Source organism: Pseudorca crassidens, chromosome 5 (assembly GCF_039906515.1).
Source record: "Pseudorca crassidens isolate mPseCra1 chromosome 5, mPseCra1.hap1, whole genome shotgun sequence".
NCBI classification, from domain to species: domain Eukaryota; kingdom Metazoa; phylum Chordata; class Mammalia; order Artiodactyla; family Delphinidae; genus Pseudorca; species Pseudorca crassidens.
In genome coordinates this window covers 46,691,938-46,710,700 of record NC_090300.1, presented here as the reverse complement: position 1 = coordinate 46,710,700, position 18,763 = coordinate 46,691,938, and the positions used below count along the sequence as shown (strand labels likewise).

The 18,763-nt window shown below is 35.6% G+C and overlaps 1 pseudogene; it reads left to right on the top strand.

Annotated features, from left to right (window-relative positions):
- The first annotated feature begins 6,861 nt into the window (after positions 1 to 6,861).
- Positions 6,862 to 7,704, top strand: LOC137224423 (biogenesis of lysosome-related organelles complex-1 subunit 2 pseudogene; annotated as a pseudogene).
- Positions 7,705 to 18,763: the final 11,059 nt, after the last annotated feature.

The following is an 18,763-nucleotide window of genomic DNA, read 5'->3' as shown; positions in this document are numbered from 1 at the left end:
AGATGTGAGATATATATGTATATATATATATATATATATATATGATGGAACATTACTCAGCCATAAAAAAGAATGAAATAATGCCATTTCAGCAACATGGATGGACCTACAGATTATCATACTAACTGAAGTAAGTCAGACAAAGACAAATACCATGTGATATAACTTATATGCAGAATCTAAAATGCGACACAAATGAACATATCTATGAAACAGACTCACAGACATAGAGAACAAACTTGTGGTTGCCAAGGGGGAGGAGGGGGTGGGGGAGGGAAGGACTGGGAGTTTGGGATTAGCAGATGCAAACTGTTACACATAGGATAGATAAACAACAAGGTCCTCCTGTATAGCACAAAGAACTATATTCAATATCCTGTGATAAACCCTAATGGAAAAGAATATAAAAAAGAATATACTTATGTATAACTGAGTCACTTTGCTGTACAGCAGATATTAAACACAACATTGTAAATCAAGTATACATCAATAAAATTTTTAAAAATACAGATCTCTAGTCCTGGCCTTGCCACTGAATTACAGACTCATATTCCACAGATTGCTTGATATTTCCCTCTAAATGCTTAATATATTTCTCAAATGTAACATGCTCAAAAGAAAAATATTTGCATACCCACACACACACAGACCCCACATCCAATCCTTCCCTAGTCTTTTTCATTTCAGTAAGTGGCTCCACCCAAATCCTAATGTGAAAAGCCTAGGAAGATTCCTGGATTTCGGCCTCATCCCAGCCCTCCCAGAGTTTGTGGTCTTCCCATGGGTCCTTGCAGTTCTAACTCCAAAAAATAACCTAGATCTACTTGTTCTGTCCCTTCTCATTGATACCATCCTGATCCAAGTCACCTTCTAGTCTTACTGGGACTCCTATAATGGCCTCCTGACTTTCCAATGTCCACTTTTGAGCACCCCCTCTCTCGTACCCTTCACACAAGCACGTGCATGCATATATACACACACACATGAAATCTATTCCCTGTACTACAACCAGGGACATCTTTTCAAAATGCAAATAAGATCATATCACTCCCCTACTTAATATACTCCGACTTACATCGCCCTCATAAAAACAAACTCTTTACTTACAAAATTAGACATTGCATTAATGAGGTTTAGACGAGATTTTGGTCTTGAGTTGATGCTCTAATGGATTTAGACTTTTGGGAACTTGGAATGGCATAAATATACTTTGCAACTGGGACAAACATGAATCTTTGGGGGCCAGAGGGCAGACTGTGTTAGAGAGAATAATGGCCATCCAAAGATTCTCCAGAACCTGTAAATATGTTACCTTATATGGCAAAAGGGACTTTGCTGATGGGACCAAATTAAGGATCTTGAGATGGCAGGATTATCCTGGATTATCTGGGTGACTACAATGCAATCACAAGTGTCTTTATAAGGGAAAAGAGGGAGGAAGACAGAATCAGAGAAGGCAATGGGACAATGGAAGCAGAGATCAGAGGCGGGGGCAATGGGGGGAGAGATTTGAAAATATTACTACACTGCTGTATTTGAAGACAGAGGGAGGAGCCACTAACCAAGGAATGCAGTGACTTCTAGAAGCTGGAAAAGGCAAGAAAATGGATTCTCCTCTAGAGCCTACAGAAGGAATAGAACACCTGCCAACACCTTGGTTTTTGCTCAAGGTAACTAATTTTACACTTCTGAACTTCAAGCTGTAAGATAATTACATTTGTTTTTAAGAGACCCAGTTTATGACAATTTGTTACAGCTGCAATAGGAAATTGCAGGTCCTCATAAAGAAGGCTATTTGGTGTGTGTGTTTGTGTGTATATGTAAACAAAATTTACTTTCACACTATATTCTTACATACTTGGGTTTTAGGTGATTTCCTTATTTGATGTATATCTGTTTTTGTTAAGTATTTTGTTGGAAAACTATCTAATAGCCAAAAAGAATAATCAAGCCTTCTCAAGAGTTACAAAGACAAAACTAGAATGAGCTCACCCATAATGCAAAAAATTTTTGAATTATCTCATTTTAGTTTAAGAATTTATAAATATAGTTTTTACCCTATAATAAATTCATGTTTGTTTCATTTTAAGAAAAGATTTTAAATTATTTACCATCAGGAAAAATAAGTCCATCTTTCTTATTTATTTATTTATTTATTTTACAGTAGGTCCTTGTTGGTTATCTATTTTACCATCTTTCTTATTAATGTATACACAGTCATATGTATCAATTTTAGAAAATAGGATAAATTAATACAAGAGGCACCACATATTAATTTAGCATTCAATTTCTTTTCTCCTGCTTGACATCATTACATTTTAAAAACTCCTATTTAAAAATATGAGAATAAAAATAATACTTTTTTTAACTGCTAAATGCCAAGTCAATCACAAAGGAGGAAAGTCCAGAATTTGAGGCTGTATACAGTGGTGTACTTGTAAATGTTTATCAACCACCTTCTAAAAGGAAAGAGAAAAATGTCCTAAGATCTTGCTTTTGCCGATTTCTGTGGGATAAGTATTCCCACCATGGATGATTTCAAGCTACCAATGGGATGTCAACCAGCTTGCGAAAGTTTCTGAAAACTTTACAATTGATTCTTGTGAGCCAGAGACAGTACCTCCAGCACACCAACGGTTGTATGCCACACAATTTTTCAGCTACCAGTAGTAAAAATTTTGATATCTATATCTTCTAAGAAGTCAGGCCACTCAGGTCCACGGATGTCCTTTTACCTCCGAAAAATACTCATGCAATGATATTTTTACTGAAGTTGAATAATTATGTCCTTTACTTCACTAATGTTTCATTTTTAACATGAATAAAATGAACCACCTATCTTTTGGGAATACCTACTTTGTGTTAGGCATTTAATTTTATGTTCATTAACTCTATAAATTCTCTCTACAGCTCTAGGATCTCAACTAACTCATAGTTCCCATAATTAACTGTCTGCGTCTAACTCTCAAATCTCTTTTATTATTGCAGCAAACCAGCCTTTCTTCACAATTGTTGGTTGAGTGGATTCAGCCACACTAAATTAAATAAGTAGTAGATTCACTCACTTTAGCCATCCAACTTTTATACTTGTCTTAACGTCTTTTTATACTGGAGGAAAAACATGAACCTTGAATTTTGACAAGTCCCTTCCACAGTATGATACAGAAAGCCTTCTACATTACCTCTTTCATTATAGAGTTATCCACAAAGTTTAGCATTCAAATAACTATTTTCCTAAAATACATAATTTTATCCCTCCCACCTCCTTTCCCCCACCCCTGGTTCACAAGGAAAATGTCAGGAGGCAGACTGTCTGAGGTAGGGTGTAAATGAAGAGGTGATCTTCAGTGTATTGAAGGTTCCTAAAGCATCTCTTCCTTTTATAGATGGGGCCCATCTGTGCACATGTCTGGGCAGTTTTTATTAAAAATCCCTTACTGAACATTTAAAGTTCACTTATTGAACTTTATAAAATAACCTCTCTTCATAGACATTGTTATAAGTATAGCAAACACAGCCAAATTTTAAAAGTCGAACTATTATTATCCATGCTTTTATCCAACCAAGTGAACCTCAGTCTCTGAATCAGTGATGAAAGCATGACTTTTGAACATATTAGAGTAGGCAATGCTTCATAAGGGACTATTTTTGTTAGCTTGGCTGCCTGGTTTTGATCCAAAATAGATTCAGTCATTTCCATCATATAGTGATTCCAATCACAGGCGTGTCACCTTTCAAGGTGAAGCTGAAACTGACTAGAAGAATTTTTAAAATACCTTTCTTTTACTATTTGGACTTTTTATTATAGTCTTTCTGGTAGGATATTTCTCCTTTGAGAATGTTTTTCTTCTAAGTTTTCATGGTTTGTAAATGTTACTGCAAGAGTAATAAACTCATACATTTGCCACTAAAGAGGAGATTTATTTTCTTTTTTATAAATACCAAGGCTTAGGCTTTCTGTGATGATAATCCCATATTTAAAATTTAATTTTAAATTTTAAAATTTAAATATATTCTACTTTTTTATGACACTTTATTCAGTAGTTACAATTGGCCTGATGCTAACATATTAATTATTCCCAAGCTTAATTATGAGGAGTTTTAGAAACAATGTCAGGTTTGTTTCACACTTGCTGATTTTTGGCTGCTGTGAATTTTCTCCCATTATCTGTTTTATTTTTAATGGCTTAAATCTGTACTTCAAAGTATTTCTTTTTCCCCACCAAATGTTGTCACCAGTTGAAGAATTGATTTTAAACAATTGTAATTTAAGAAGGTAAATGAAGAATGACTTTAAAACCACAGTACACACACTCGCAGATACAGATTTGGGAGATAATCATGTCAATCAGGAACCAGCTTAATAAAAATTAGGACCTATGGAGCTTCCCTGGTGGCTCAGTGGTTGAGAGTCCGCCTGCCGATGCAGGGGACACGGGTTCGTGCCCCGGTCCGGGAAGATCCCACATGCCGCAGACCGGCTGGGTCCGTGGGCCATGGCCGCTAAGCCTGCGCGTCCGGAGCCTGTGCTCCGCAACGGAAGAGGCCACAGCAGTGAGAGGCCCGCATACCACAAAAAAAAAAAAAAAAAAAAAAAATAGGACCTATGACACAGTAGTATAAATGTAGGCAAAATGTTCGGGTGCAATTGCAGCAAGTTGAACTGATCTGTAGGAATTAATATTTTAGTGCATAATCGAAAGTTTAAGCACTTGGTTCAAAAAAAGCAAAACTATTTCAGAAGAAATAGCATAGAGCATCTGTAGACGTCCAGGGAACTCACACTCTGCTCCTTTACTCTGACTTTCAGTACGTGAGCATTACATGGTATGGCTCTTTTGGCTCAGCTGCAGGGAACATGCACCATATTGCCCATCTTAGGCACCCAATCTTCCAGTTGTGCCCTTGTGTCATTTTCTCTCTCTCTAGGCTCTCAAATCAACCAGCAACTATTGGTCAATAAGGAGTTTTGCTATTTATGCTTACAATAAAACCATTAAAGCCATTTTTTAAAATGTTTACCCACCTTTAATTATAAATTATATCTAGATCATACCCAGCATTATCTAGTGAAGAAGAAGGATGGAAACAAATTTTCATCACGATCCCATTTCAAACCTTCAGAAAAGTTGCAAGAATAGTACAATAAACAAGAATATGCCCTTCAACTAGAACTGTGTTTCTAAACCTTTTTTTCAAGAGCACATTCCTAGGGCAAACTTAGACACTTTTTCCTAATTGCCAACCCACACCCAAAGGTTTAATACTACAGATACATTATGCATCTGTTTATGTACTGCATGTATACCTATACATTATAGCTAAAAGGACTATTTTTTTGGCCTCCCAAGAAGGATATTGGTCCAGTTGGAAATGCATTACCTAGATACACTCTTGTTTAACATTTTCACAATTGCTTTCTCTATTCTTTATACACACACACACACACATTCACATATGCACACACACATAATTTTACATTAATTAAATAATTAACTGTATTAAGTATGTGATTTTATAATTAATAAATTTTTTTTTCAAGAAAAATTGACACTCCAGAAAGAAGTACCATATTCACCTTGAAGCATATAAGCCTGGGGACAAGCCTAGCCCAGTTAGAGACCCATCTTGTTCCATTAGACCCAACTGTAAATATAGCAGCTAACTTTCAGCCAAGAACATCCATGGCAAATCCTCCAATATGAATTAGTTGCAAATTGTACACCTATATAATTGGATGATCAGACCTAATGAACAGAATACTTAGAAGATACTACCATAAATGATTATTTTACTTTTACATTGGTTGATCTGAGCACACTATTTTTTTTACAAAATTAATCAGCATAATCTGTTCACAATCAGTAAGTTACTTCAGATCTAGAAAGCTTGATTATTTTTCCTTGATAATTAAGCTGAGATAAATGGATTCTCCAGGTGTCAGATTAGATCTGAGGATTCAATCAGGTCACTCACCAGATTCTGGCCATGGTAGTTATATGTGAAAACCTCCTCACTGCTGCTTCTGGCAACCAAGCCCTCATTCTCCTACAAGGTTTTATTTGAGCTCTTTAGAGATGATAAAGAGTTTATGATATTCAACTTGATAAGACTGTAAGTGGTTTCTTCTAAAATCTGTTTTTCAAACAAATTTGTTTTATATATTTAGATATGTGCAAAAGACTTTTGTTAAAAAAATATTTCCATGATAAAAATATGTTTAAATTTACTGCTGTATATTGAAAGCTATCCTCTCTTTCATAGTGACTCATAATGTGCAATAGATAGAGATAGAGATGTGTTAAATTGTAGTTCCCTAAAAGGAAGGTTGTGTGTTTTCTACAGTAACAAAATTATGACAGGAAGTAAGAAACAACACTCCCCAGTTCGGAAGCTCAGAAGCAGTACCCTTCAAGTGACAGAGCTGAGAGTGGCCAACCCACTCGACTTCCAGGAAAGTGTGCGTTTGTTTGTTAAAGCCAGAGGGAAGAGAGAGAGGCTCATAACACGAAAAGGAAATTCTTTTAATAATAATAAATTAAGCAACATTAACTGTTCACAGAAAAGAAAAAACAAATGGCTTATAATATATTAAAATGTGCTAAACCTCACTCATTACAACATAAATGTAAATTAAAACTACAACAAGATACATTTTTTTCTCTACCAGAAAGAAAACATCAAAAAGTTTGAGAACACTCTATGCTGGCATGTGGATGTAGTAACAGGTGTTCTTATATAATACTTTGTTAGGCAGGGCTGTAAATCGGTACCTACTCTGTAGAGGGCAATATGGCAACATTTATCAAAAAAATTTCAAGCACACATATCCTTTTTTAATTTATATTTATTTTTAGAAGCAACACGGGGCCGGGCATGGCGGCGGCGGCCGAGGGTGTCCCAGAGACCCACCGCGAGGAGCCTGTTCGCGATGATGCCGCCGTGGAGACCGCTGAGGAAGCAAAGGAGCCCGCTGAGGCTGACATCACTGGACTCTGCCGGGACATGTTCTCCAAGATGGCAACTTACCTGACTGGGGAACTGACGGCCACCAGTGAAGACTATAAGCTTCTGGAAAATATGAATAAACTAACCAGCCTGAAGTATCTTGAAATGAAAGATATTGCTATAAACATTAGTAGAAACTTAAAGGACTTAAACCAGAAGTATGCTGGACTACAGCCTTATCTGGATCAGATCAATGTAATTGAGGAGCAGGTAGCAGCTCTTGAGCAGGCAGCCTACAAGTTGGATGCGTATTCAAAAAAACTGGAAGCCAAATACAAGAAGCTGGAGAAGCGATGAAAAACTTATTCCTGTGGGACAAAGTCTTTTTTAATGTGGGAAGAATGTTTTATAAGACCTGAATCTTGAGGCTGATGAATTGTCAAAACTCCTCAAAAGGCAGCTATGCTGGTTGTCCCAGAAACTTCACAACATTGGAGTAAACTGAAGGACTGTGGCTACTCCTGGAAGAACTTCTTCTGAGTCAGAATCCCTCAAAAACTCACGCTTATAACTCCTTACCTTTTACTTGAATGCTTCATCATCCATTCAGGACAGAGACTCTCTCAAATTTGCATAAACCTGGACTTGCCAGTAGAATCAAATGAGCAGGCCAGTTTTCCCTGGTAGCAGTTGATTACTACATTATTTTCTTAAATGGTTGGTTTTTGAGTTACTGTGTAAATGGTTTTTTTTTCTATTAAGGATGTAATGTATTGCTAACAAGATTCTAAATTAAAAAAGGAAAACAAAAAAAATTTATATTTATTTTTATTGAAATATATTGATATACAATATTACACAATTTACAGGTATACAATATAGTCACAACTTATGAAGGTTATACTCCATTTATAGTTATTATATTGACTATATTCCCCTTGTTGTATAATATATCCTTGTAGCTTATTTTATACCTAATAGTTTGTACCTCTCACTCTCCTACCCCTGTGTTGCCCTTCCCCCCTTCCCTCTCCCCACTCGTAATCACTAGTTTGTTCTCTACATCTGTGAGTTTGTTTCTTTTTTGTTATATTCATTTGTTTGTGGTATTTTTGAGATTCCACATGCAAGTAATATCACACAGTATTTGTCTTCCTCCGTCTGACTTATTTCACTTAGCGTAATGCCCTCCAAGTCCATCCAGGTCACTGCAAATGGCAAAATTTCGTCTTTTATGGCTGAGTAGTATTCCATTGTGTATATATATACATATACCACACTTTCTTAATCCATTCATGTGTTGATGGGCATAGGTTGCTTCCATATCTTGGAAATCGTAAATAATCCTGCTATGAACTTTGGGGTGCATATGTCTTTTCGAATTAGTGTTTTTGCTTTTTTCAAATATATACCCAGGAATGGAATTGCTGGATCATATGGTAGTTCTCTTTTTAGTTTTTTGAGAATCCTCCATACTGTTTTCCACAGCGGCTCTACCAATTTACATTACTACCAGCCGTGTGGGAGGGTTCCCTCTTCTCCACATTCTTGCCAACATTTGTTATTTGAGCACACATATGCTTGAGGTGTGGAATGCACTTCCAGGAAATTATCCTAGAGATATATTTGAACATAAAAATATATAGACCAAAAGAAATTTTCCAGAATTTTATAATTGCAAAAACTGCCATAAACAAAACGTCCCTTAATAAGGTGCTAACTAAATTATAATTAAACAATATAATGGAATACTATTAGTTATTTAAAATAAAAAGCGGCTCTATGTGTACAATTGTAGAACAATCTCTAAGGTCGTTAAGATTTTTTTCAAAAAGCAAAATGCAGAAAAGAATGTATATATTGTTATCTGTTCAAAAGTATGATCACAATCATATAAGTTTATGTAGACAGAATATTTCTAAAAAGACACAGCAAGAAACAGGTAACAATGGTGGTCTTTCAGAAGGGAAACAGAAAATCAAAGAGTGGAGGAGACGCTTCCTTTTCACCGTACCCTCCCTTTGTACGTATTAAATTTTACACCATATTCATGTACTGGCCATTCAAAAACAGAAAAATAAATACCAATTTTTTTAAATAAATAGAACCTAGCACATCAAAAGTATAATCTTTGGTGGCCAAGTAAACTCTCTTCCAAAAAAGTAATCAAACTAAGGGAGTGGCAAACTTTTTCTGTAATTTCGATAGTTAATATTTTTGGCTTTGTGGACCATAGATCTCTGTCACAACTTCTCTGTCAACTCTCCCAAAGTAGCACAGAAGGAACCATAAATAATACGTACACAAATGAGCGTGGCTGTGCTCACAGGCAGCGGAGTAGATGAGGCCCACAGGCTGTAACTGACTGACCTCCTCAGCTAACTCACTGTGTTCATTGTTATGAATGATTTTTCTTTTTTACTTCTTTACAAGTCCTAGTTAGGGAAGGTCTGAGACATAATATTGGTTAAGATTTCACAAGCATAAATAAATAACCCCCAAAGGCAAGTTATATGTATCAAACACACAAAGATTGTTAAGAATCACAAAATCATATCCATTAGATATGGTGTGAGTGAAGATTTTCTTCTTTATGGAATATGTCAATGTCGTGTATTTAAACGTTGAGTAGATTTAATAGAGAGAGTAGACAGTAATAATAAACTCTTACTTTTTTTGTATTGCAGCACAGATAATAATTTAAAGATGCTGTTGAAAGCTAATTGCACTAGGCTAATAAAAATATGGCATCTCAAAAGAGTAAATATTGACAAATAAAACCAGAAGAATTTATGAAACTATAAAATATGTCCACTCTTTCCACAAACCCTAATGCAGTATATTGAACAGATAATAAAAGTTTGAGTAGATAATAAGGGGTAATGGTTTGGCTTTAATAACTTTCAAGCTATAAGTACTTCAAGTGAGAATGTTTTCATTACCACTAAGTGTTCTTGCTTATTAGTAGCTTTTGCTTAGTCATGATTTCAGTGATTCTTGTGTCCTTGTACACTAAAACCATTGTCAAAGATTTTTGTGCATCTCAATTGACAAGAGAAATAGTTTTTACTTTGATTTGCTTTCCTTGCAAGTTTGCAATGTGCATTTAAACAAAGTTATTAACATCCAAGGCTATCTGTAGGTCACATGAAAACCCTTAAAACTTAACAGAAACTTAATAATGCTCATGTTGGTGAAAATGTCAAGTGGCAAGCAGCAGGTGTTGAAAATTTTATTAGGAATTTAGGTAATATATATGCTATTTTTACAGAATAATTTAGTAGATAAGGTTCTCCTCAGAATTCTATACCAAAACACATACCTTAAAAAAAAGAAAATGCTTTACTAGCAATGAAAGGAAAAGTTTAACAAGGTGGTATTAAGGTAACTTCAAATAACTGAAGGACATGGTGTCAAATACCTTGACTGACAAAGGAATAGCAAGAAACAACCAAGGTTAAAGCAAGTTCAACCGTACTGTTGATGGTCTATCATTACAGTGGCTCCAAATGCTTTCATTTGCAGCATCTTCGCTTGGCCAATAAAAGATGACAGATAAAAGCTGTGGTACAGATAATTGCTGCTTCACTCTGACTCAGACCTTCAGCAGCATCCTTCACTTTTAATCTCTTGGCCTGAAATTGGTGGTGAAGATCAAGGCATCTTTCCTCGCTTCCACTGTTTCAGCATCACAGTCCCGTTTAAAATAACCATAGTATTTCTCCAGGAGGCAGCCAGATCACGAGGCTGTCAACAAACCCACATTTCCTTACAGTAAAGCATTTTCTAAATACTTTTGGATTAAGTGTGCTTGGAATCAGGACATGGTATGTCTTAAATTCTGAAAAATACACCAGTTACTTATAAGCTTCTGTGAGAATTGCCAAGATACATCTGTCAAGGACCCATCTTGGAGTTCTAGCAGGACTTCAAGGACCTCAGATTTATAATCTGAAAACATATCAGCTGTATTCCTGTGTATATCCTTCTGGTAATAAAAGGATGAAAATCAAGTCTCCTTAAGCTGAACTTAAAATTCCAGGAAGTTTGACTCTTCCAAAAACTAAAAAACTATCAAAACATCAACATAAACATTAATAGTGCATATTCTATACTAAAAAGGTATGGAAAACAGAACACCAAACCTTAAAGAAAATACTTAAAAATAATTGAATTGATTTGATCACATAAAAGTTAGAAGCATAACTGTAACTAGAAATGCAAAAGATAAGTTGGGGCATAGCCATATATTATATATACACATATATATTTATACATACAATATGCACATCTATATGATTGGTGCATTTTACAGAGCATGAGAGAATTTACATAACTTTTCCAAGTTTACCCAGCCAATGTATGGCACAGCTACTCAAATCCAGGTCTATCTGATCAAAAAGTAAAATGTTCATTGCAGCTCCATTTACAATAGCCCAGAGATTGAAACAACCTAAGTGTCCATCATCGGATGAATGGATAAAGAAGATGTGGCACATATATACAATGGAATATTACTCAGCCATAAAAAGAAACGACATTGAGCTATTTGTAATGAGGTGGATAGACCTAGAGTCTGTCATACAGAGTGAAGTAAGTCAGAAAGAGAGAGACAAATACCGTATGCTAACACATATATATGGAATTTAAGGGGAAAAAATGTCATGAAGAACCTAGGGGTAAGACAGGAATAAAGACACAGACCTACTAGAGGATGGACTTGAGGATATGGGGAGGGGGAAGGGTAAGCTGTGACAAAGTGAGAGAGTGGCATGGACATATATACACTACCAAACATAAGGTAGATAGCTAGTGGGAAGCAGCTGCATAGCACAGGGAGATCATCTCGGTGCTTTGTGACCGCCTGGAGGGGTGGGATAGGGAGGGTGGGAGGGAGGGAGATGCAAGGGGGAAGAGATATGGGAACATATGTATATGTATAACTGATTCACTTTGTTATAAAGCAGAAACTAGCACACCATTGTAAAGCAATTATACTCTAATAAAGATGTAAAAAACAAAGCAGGCTACAGAATAATGAGTCTAGTTATGTAAACAGGTATTTATATACCTATAAGTCTTTATACACCAAGTTGTTAGGATTTAAAGTAACTTAACTTTCTATGGCATATACTTCTGAATTGTTTGATTGTTTTTAAATGGGTGCATGTTACTTTTATAAACAATATTCCCATGTTGAAATAATGTCAATTATAAAAATGAGATACAGTTTTTCATTTACTGAATTTGTTTTCAAAATGTGTAATAGCCAGTTTAGGTAAAGGCTTGGGAAAATAGGCATGTTTATCTTGGCATTTTATATGATTATGGTTGATTTCAATTTAATATATTTATTTCTAATTTTCTACTCTAAACACATATTTGTAATTTAATTTTTTAAATAAAGATATAGGAGATACCATCAACTTAAAGTAAAATCAACAACAACAAAACAGATTCAAGTGCAAAATTAGGTACCCAGAGCTTTCTTTTCTTTTGGTTAAAAAAGTATTATTTTACTCTGGGTAGTGTTGCAGTTTCTTTGATTTAGTCAGAGACTTGTGGTACCTCAGGTCTGCATGGCATTCCCAATCCTGTTACCCTCCTTCAGAGTATCAGAGGGAAACTATCCCTGGCAGATAGGGAAATTTTCATTATTTGACTTATCCCACCTTAAGCACAGCAACCTGTGCCTTCCCAGTATTTCCCAGTCCAGAGTTGGATATGAAGCTCATCACCTAAGATGCTGCATCCTGATGCTGATGGTGATGTCGCTGCTACACACTGTGAGAGCCACTGTTCTGAAGTGACATTAAAGACCTGCTTCTTTCCCACACTAGGGTGTTCTTCCTCATTTGTCTTACCTGGATCATAGACATGGTCAATAGGCAGTAGCTCTTTTTATTGTGGCAATCAGTTGCCGTGTGGCTTTAGGTGACCTCTCCCTTTACTGTGATAAGCAGCCAGTGGTCTACATCCCTGCTTCTCCAACTGTGGTCCCTGGAGAAGGAACATTAGCACCACCTGCAAGTTTGTTAGAAATGCAGGGTTTCGGTCCCACCCCATATTACTGAAACAGAATCTGAATTTTAACCAGATCCCCAGGTTATACGTGCACACATTAAATCTGAAGGGCATTTCACAACTCCCTTTCCACCTCAGGGCTTGGAACCAGAATTCCAAGTGAGTGGAATTTCCTGAGTGCCCAGTGGCACTTATAATATGGTGGGCCTCGTTTGGTTTGGTTTGGGTTGGGTTGGGTTTTGAGTCATGTTAGGGTTGAGCAGGAGTCAGAAAATCTTTTATGTAAAACACCAGTTTGTAAATATTTCAGGATTTATGGATCCAATAGTCTCAAACTACTCAACTCTGCAGCTATAGCAATAACAAGAAAGTAGCCATAGACAATGTGATGGGTGTGGCTGTATTACAATAAAACTTTATTTACAAAAATTGGCAGCAGGCCAGTTTGGCCAACAACACCTGTCTAGAGGCTACTCCTTTGTCATGCTATATATACTGATAACCCCTGGACTTAATGGTTTACATTAACAGCTAGGGATTAAAAGATGGTAGAATTCAGGCTATTGACTTCCTGAGTGGCAGCATGGTATAAGGTAGTGTTTTGAACATTCGAATCAAATAATTCTGGTCCCACCTCAGAGTCATTAAATCAGATTCTTGGGAAGGTGAGACCCAGGAATTTGTTTTTTTTTTTTTTTTTGAAAACCTCTGTTATGATTTTAACGTGCAACCAGAAACATCACATTTTGCCTCAGACTGAGGAGTTTCCAGGCATGTGGACTTTCTATGACAAAACAAGGATGGTCCCAGACAAACTGGGCCAACAGGCTACCCTAGGAGTTGAGAAGCACTAGTATACAGAGAATGATCTGAAACTGCATCGCTCATAAAGCTGGGTTCTTTCTTATATAGCCTGGAGAAGGTTTACTAACAAGCCTTTGTTTCCTTACTTTTAAAAGGGAGATAAGCTGCCTAAACATACAAAGAAGGTTTACATGCATTGTACAAAACCTAACATGAAGTAGAGGATGAGGAAAACCTCTTCTCTGCCCCTTCTTAGACTGGATTCCTTTAAAACATAGCCAGAAGTCTTTATGGCAATTTAAACCTAACTCAACTTTAGTGCAGTCTTTTAAAAGAAACCAATCAAAATGCCAGTGAAGTCTTGAACATCATTCTTTTAAAACAAAAAAAACAAAAAACAAACCTACAACTATGAACCCACGTGGATAATGAGAACAGCAGTGCAGAGATAGCAGATAAGAATATTCAATAGATTTTATTCTTTAATTTGTTAATATGATGTATCACATTGATTTTTTTTTGCATATATTGAAGAATCCTTGTATCCCTGGGGTAAATCCCACTTGATCATTGGTGTACGATCCTTTTAATGTGTTGTTGGATTCGGTTTGCTAGTATTTTGTTGAGGATTTTTGCATCTATGTTCATCAGTGATATTGGTCTGCAATTTTCTTTTTTTCTGATATCTTTGTCTGGTTTTGGTATCAGGGTGATGGTGGCCTCACAGAACGAGTTTGGGATTGTTTCTCCCTCTGCAATTTTTTGGAAGAGTTTGAGAAAGATGGGTGTTAACTGTTCTCTAAATGTTCGATAGAATTTGCCTGTGAAGCCATCTGGTCCTGGACTTTTGTTTGTTGGAAAATTTTTAATTACAGTTTCAATTTCATTACTTTTGATTGGTCTGTTTATATTTTCCAATTCTTCCTGGTTCAGTCTTATAAAGCTGTACCTTTCCAAGAATTTGTCCTTTTCTTCCAGGTCATCCATTTTGTTGGCATAGAGCTGCTTGTAGTAGTCTTTTATGATCCTTTGTATTTCTGTGGTGTCAGTTGTAATTTATCCTTTTTCATTTCTAATTTTATTGATTTGGGACCTCTCCCTTTTTTTCATGATGAGTCTGGCTAAAGGTTTGTCAATTTTATTTATCTTCTCAAAGAACCAACTTTTAGTTGTATTGATCTTTGCTACTGTTTTCTTGTTTCCATTTCATTTATTTCTGCTCTAATCTTTATGATTTCTTTCCTTCTACTAACTTTGAGTTTTCTTTGTTCTTCTTTCTCTAGTTGTTTTAAGTGTAGGGTTAGATTGTTGATTTGAGATTTTTTTTGTTTCTTGAGGTGAGCTTGAATTGCTATAAACTTCCCTCTTAGAACTGCTTTGCTGCATCCCATAAGTTTTGGATCGTTGTATTCTCATTGTCATTTGTTTCTAGATATTTTTTAATTTCTTCTTTGATTTCTTCAGTAATCGCTTGGTTTAACAGTGCACTGTTTGCCTCCATATGTTTGTGTTTTCTACAGTTTTCTTCCTGTAATTGATTTCTAATCTCATAGTGTTGTGGTTGGAAAAGATGCTTGATATGATTTCAGTTTTCTTAAATTTTCCAAGGCTTGATTTGTGACCCCAAGTGTGATCTATTCTGGAGAATGTGGGAATGTAAAGTGATATAGCCACTGTGGAGAGCAGTACAGATGTTCCTTAAAAAACTAAAAATGGAACTACCATATGACCCACAATCTCACTACTGGGCATATACCCTGAGAAAACCATAACTCAAAAAGACACATGTACTCCAACATTCATTGCAGCACTATTTACAATAGCCAGGACATGGAAACTTACATGTCCATCAACAGATGAATGGATAAAGAAGATGTGGTTCATATATATAATGGAATATTACTCAGCCATAAAAAGAAATGAAATTGGGTCATTTGTGGAGATGTGGATGGACACAGAGTCTGTCATACAGAGTGAAGTAAGTCAGAAAGGGAAAAACAAATATTGTATATTAACACATATATGTGGAATCTAGAAAAATGGTACAGATGAACCTATTTGAGGAGCAGAAATAGAAAGGCAGATGTAGTGAACAGACGTGTGGACACAGCAGGAAAGGGGAGGGTGGGATGAATTGGGAAATTAGGTTTGACATAAATACCCTACCATGTGTAAAATAGATAGCTAGTTGGAACGTGCTATATAGCACAGAGAAATCAGCTCGGTGCTCTGTGATGACCTAGATGGGTGGGATGGTGGGGGATGGAGACCCTGGAGGGAGGGGATATATGTATACATATAAATTCAACTCACTGTACAGCAGAAACTAACACAACATTGTAAAGCAATTATACTCTAATAAAAAAATAAAGAATATTCAAGAGAATGGAAGAGTAGAAACTGATTCAGTGCATAGAGGAAGCTACAGCCTAAAGCACCTGCAGGAGATGCCTCTAAGAAGCAAGCTGATTTGCTTCTGAGAAAGCAGTACTGTGACTCTGGGTACCACAGAGGAGTGGAAGGGACTAAGGGCTACAATACAGAATTGGTTGACAACTGCATGTGGAGCTCAGACCTCCAGTGTTCCTTTCCATCACATGGGGTTATATTACACACCCATACTGGCTGACTTGTATAACCCAGCCCATCTCAGACAAGAGCTTGCAGCTTTATTCTCAGAAGTAAAAAAAAGGAAGAAGTTTGGGACTTAAGGACATCAGGTACAGTAAAGGGCAAAATGAAACATGAGACTGAAAAGACTTCTGCATATGAATCATGGGAGGCCCCCCAATGCCCCTTTTAGTTTCCCGCAAACTTGTAGCCAGACTATTCTTCCCACGAAGAAAATTGAAAGATTCTTTTCTAGAGAAAATAAATTGCCTTGGGGAAAATATATAAATATATCTTTCCACACGGACAAGTAGGTGTGCCCAAGTAAAGTGGTTCTCCGAAGAGCACCTTGCCATGAAGATATGCCCCTCAAATACTCAAATGATAACCTTTCATCTTGTAGTGTCTCACTCTTAAATATGAAAGGACAGCCAAGCAAGGATCACTAATAATTTAGGAAAGACACCAAAATGAAAGGGATAAGCAAACAGTAAAAAAGCATCCATGCAGACAAAACAGACAATGAAAAGTTCTGAACATAAAAAAATAGAATATATTAAAATAGAAAAAAAGAAAAGCATGGTACAAAAAAGAAAAATGAGAAAAGAATGTTTAAAAGAAAATTTTAAAGTCAGAAAGAACTCCTGAACATTAAAACGACAACAGCAAAAAAATCCATAAACAAAGGAATACAAAATATAGAAAACTGCTAGGAATTATATTGCCCAGAAAAAAAGTAAATCACAAATACACACACACTCAAAGTTTTTTTCTTTTTAAAAGGGGAAGTGATAAGTCATAGACAGTCAATCAAGGAAGCTAACATTGAATTAATACTTGTAGGAGAGAAAGAAGAGAAATATTAGAAGAGTGAAAATTGTGAAGGAAATAAATTTCCCACAATTAAAGGTTGCTAGTCTCTAGACAGAAAGGTCAGGAAATTCCCCTTACAAGAAGATAGATACTAAGGTCCATCATTCTAAATTTTCCAGGCATCAGAGATAAAGACATGATCCTAAAAGCTTCCAGAGGAACATTTAACAAGAATTAAAATATAAACAGATTTCTTAATAGACAACACTAGATGCTAGAAGACTAATTCCACATCCAGCAAAATTATCTCTCAAAAATGAAGGCAAAATAATGACATTTTCAAATATATGAAAGCTGAAAGAATTCATTCCCAGCAGACCCAATTACAAAAATTATTAAAGCAATCCCTTCAGGTAGAGGGAAATGATACTAAATGAAAAGCTGGATCTACACAAAAGAATGAAGAACACAGGAAATGTGAACTATCTGGGTAAATATATGTCTAAATCTTATTACCTAAGTCTCTTTTAAAGATAATTAAGCATTTAAACAAAAAGAATAATAATGCATGGTGGAGTTTATAATAAACATAACAGTAAAATATGTGACAACAATTGCACAAAGGTCAGAAGGGGAGAAATGGAAGTACACCATTGTAAGGATCTTGTACTGTACAGTACAGTATACACAGTATACTACCACTTGACAGTACATTGTAATATAAACCCTAAAGCAAGCACTAAAATAACAAAAATTTTAAAAGTTATAACTAATAAGTCAAAAAGTTGGGTAAAATAGAATCATGAAAAATACTCAATTAAATCTAAAGAAATAAAAAGAGGAAAAGGGGAAAAAGAACAAATAAAACAATAGAAGACAAATCATAAGGTGATAAATTTAAATCTAACCATATCAATAATCATATTAAATATAAATATCACCAATTAAAAGTCAGAGATTGTCATATTGGTTAAATAAGGCAAGACCCAATTTATGCTGCCTATAGGAAATACACTTTAAGATCAATAGAATTCACAGACGTCTAGCCAGACTGATCAGAATAAAAGGAGGTAAGACACAAATTGCCAATATCAGTGATGAGAGAGGTGACATCACTATAAATTATACATATAGTAAAAGAATAACAATGTAATATTATGAATAACTTTACGTGAGTAAATTTAAAAATGTAAATGAAATGGAAAATTCCTTGACTGTCTCCAAGTAACAAAGATCGCCATGAAGAGCTAGATAATGTCAGTACCAAATCTATTAAGGAAATTTAATTTTCTAATTAAAATTTGTCTCATGAAGAAAATTCCAGATCCAGATTACTTCACTGATGAAATAATGAAATTGGAAGCATATTTAAGGAAAAAAAACCAATTCTGCACAAAATTTTCTACAAAATTGAAGGGAAGATAATACATTCCAATTCATTCTGTGAGGCCAGCATTACCCTGATCCTAAAACCTAATAGAGATAAAACAAGAAAAAAAAAATACAGACCATATTTTTCATGAAATTATATGCAAAAATTCTAAACAGAAATTTAGAAAATTAA